Below are 3,467 nucleotides of genomic sequence, written 5' to 3'. Positions count from 1 at the left end.
AGGAGGTTGTCCACAGATGAACCTAACCCTATATATATAACTCCTATGTACTTGAGAGAACTCGGCCAAAACGAATTTTTTTTCAAAAAAACTTTTTTTTACCAAAAATTCTAAAAAAAGAAAAATCAACTTTTCCAATAGAAATAGTTTTTTTTTTTTTTTTTTTTTTTGATTTACACCACCGTAAAATCCTTACAATGGATGTAAATACTGATGTCAGTAGCTTTCTATATTGGTGTAAAAAGGCTGCTGCTCAGAATTTTTTTACATTTGTTTTTATAACATGTTCATCTACGTTTATGTAAATAATGATAGTAAAACTCGCACAAGAAATCGTCACAACTCATGGTGGTTTTCTCTTCATCCAAAGCCTAGATATATATTCCAAAAAGTAAAGATTGTACTCCAAACAGGATAAACTACTAGTTTAAAAACATAATAAACCAAATAAAAGCTAGTTGAACCGAATAGGGAAATCTTAGTTCATGGCGAGCTTGTGTAAATGTGGAAGAGAGTGATGAATCGACTCCGAGTTTAGCCTTCTTTCCGAAAGTGTAGTTAGGTCTTCCATCAACTTTCTTTGATTAATGCCTCCTCTATTAGTATTCGGAGATCTTAGTTCTCATACATACTTCTCCTTGTGGAGTATTGCTGCAAACCTATCATATTTAAAACAATGTTGAAAATACTTAACTACTTATATATTTTAAAAGAAAATCATAATAATTAAATAGTTTGAAGATAAAAAAAAGTACTCTTTTAGAGCCATCTCATTGGTAGTATGATGATAAGGCTCATATAGGCCCGTGCCAAGATTCACCTTGGTTACTGGTTTTTTCAACAACTCCTCACCCACTTTCACGAGATTCTCTAAGTTTTCTTTGGTAGCTAAATCCATGGAAGCTAAGTCACCCCTTAGAGTGTTATCCTGAATTCGGAGATAATTTTCTATTGAATGTAAGGCTTCGAAGACGGTAGAGATGTGGTAGTCAACCATGTCGCCACTAGCCTGAGTGAAAACATCCACCAATGGAGTAGAGCCACCACCGGCTAACCACCCTAAAATGCCCCAACTAGAAGACTTTGTAGCGTCATACTTCTCTTGAAATTTCTGAGACCCTGTGCCTAATGACAAAACTAGAAACCGACCATATTCCAGTGGCTTTATTGGAAAAAAGTCGGGACTTCCTATTGTTATTTCCTTACTTCACTTATCGCAGCCAAAGTCTACACAAAAATAGATATAATCAATGTAGTTTGTATGTTATATAACCTGTATTTGGATACCACCACATATATTTTATCACTACCTATTAAACATTTAAACTGTAAGCTACTATAAGCTGGCCTACCGGATTGTTAGCGACCACCGCACCATCGATAAGAGTTAAAATAACAGTGTAAATGTGCTTCTCCTTTTGTTGGTTCTAATTCCTTTTATTTATTTTATGTTTGAGAGGTTGCTTGGGCTTGCTGGTTCTTTGGTCCGGTAGCTGCTTTGGGGTGCTCTTCTTATGCTGCTTTGGGCTGCTTTCCTTATGTCACGGCCTTGCTTTCTTTTGGGCTCCAGCTGTCTTCCCTTGGGCTCCAGCTGGCTAGGGCTTCATCTCCTTAAAAGGAGCTCTTGCTGCTGCTGTCTTCACTCGTGCATCATCTGCTCTCTTACCAATCATTTGTGTCCTTTATTCCCTTTGTCTCTCACAAGTAAAATACGTGATTTCATTGGGGCTTTATTGTTTCTGGTTTTGTAATCTTGTTCAACATATGATTCACCAGTCAATCTGTGATGACTGGTTGATTGCTACGCTGTAACCGTTCTTGATTTCATTGAATAAATCTGTGCCTTCTTTGAGTTGAGATTTGTAACAATAAGATTGAATTCTAGAAGTAACTTTCCGTCCGAATCTTGGGTTTGGAACGAATGGGGAGGGAGATAAGTTGGGGCTGCTGAAGTTCCAATGCATATATCAGAGATCTTGGCATCAAGGCTTGGGATATTCTTCAACTGATCAAACAAACAGGAATTTCAGTTTATTGAAGACATCATTTGTTTTATTAAACCTTAAATTCCTCAATTATGTTATGACAGTTTTGATTTGTGAAAACAATTTGATTGTCTCAGGCTGCAGATATTTGATGTCAAAAGTTGGAATCACAATATTTGTTAAGGCTTTTTGTAGTCGTTTTTTAGGTAGTTTTTCTTGAATAATCTCGTGTAGGTATTGGCCATCATATTTTGGTCCTGATAAAGCTTTGATCACATTTGTAGCAGGAGCGAAAGGATTGCAACATATAGTGCAAAAGATGAGATAACACAAATCATGATTCACGATTCCAATAATGCTACACATTTAAGATTTATGTTTCGATAAACAATGTTTGTTTTTTTCCTTGAATAATATACGGTTTTAACTTATTTAACTTTAGGAAATATTATTTTAATCTAAAAGCATGTGTTTGATAACTTTTTTTATTTACAAAACTAGTAGGATAAGCGGCAGCATCGGTTCGAGCTCGATTCGCGTAAAGTATAATACGTATAAACAACGAAATTAAAATTCGCTTCGTTTAAATTTTTACCGGGTCTGGCTTTGACCGGCGTTGACTGCTGTTGACCCGCAGTTTGAACGTTGAATTTTGTCGACTGAAGTTGAACGAAAGTTGTTCGCGTTGACTGTGTCTGACGCGGACTCAAACCGAAACCTGAATTGACCCGTGATACCAAGGTTGACCCGTGTGTCGTTCGATCACTTTTGACCTGACAGCTTGACCCGAACCCGAACCGGAAGTCCGGAACGAATCCGCGCAGGAACCGTGTTGAACCAAACACCCTAACAATAGCCACCACTATCACTGCCGTTAAATTTCGGCAGTTATATGTCGTTGACGACCTCCGGTCACCGCCGTTGTCAGCCACCCGCGCCAACACCAACAAAACCAAAATGCAGGGGAAGCTAGGTTAGCACTTGTAAAGCTGACAAGTTTACCCGAGAGAAAAGAAAATGAAGAAACTTACTAAATCCTTGTCGTCAGTCGTCGAAACCACCCCGTACCTCCGTGTCTCCGCCGCTTTGTCGTCGGAATTCCACCGGAAACCTTGTGCATCTAAATCTGATGCTGAATTCCCGCACCCCAGCCGTCGATTGCCGAAATCTGGGTCGCCATAGGAGGATTCGCCGCCTGTCGGCCTTTGCGCCGCCACGGCGGAGGTGGTCGGCCTCCCCTTTCTCTCGCCGATCTCTCTCTCATCTCGTTCCCTCCCTTGCTGCCGTATTCTTGTCGTCGTGCGCCACCACCCGAGGGTGGTGGGCCGGTGGCCGACCGTTTACCCGAGAAGAGGGGGTGTTGTGTGGGCGGTGCGAGGGGGTAAAAGAAGGACAGGAGGTTGGAGGATGGTGTGCGGCCGGAGAAGAAACCGGAGCTGGCAGGACTGTCGCCGGAAATACGGCTTTGGTTGCCGGAGCTCG

At 40.7% G+C, this 3,467-nt stretch overlaps 1 pseudogene; it reads right to left on the bottom strand.

Moving 5' to 3' along the window:
* Positions 1–376: 376 nt before the first annotated feature.
* LOC110888609 lies at positions 377–1,207 on the bottom strand (annotated as a pseudogene).
* Positions 1,208–3,467: the final 2,260 nt, after the last annotated feature.

This window comes from Helianthus annuus, chromosome 2 (assembly GCF_002127325.2).
Source record: "Helianthus annuus cultivar XRQ/B chromosome 2, HanXRQr2.0-SUNRISE, whole genome shotgun sequence".
NCBI lineage: Eukaryota > Viridiplantae > Streptophyta > Magnoliopsida > Asterales > Asteraceae > Helianthus > Helianthus annuus.
Note: the sequence above shows the minus strand (reverse complement) of the source record. Positions and strands in the feature narration are given on the sequence as shown.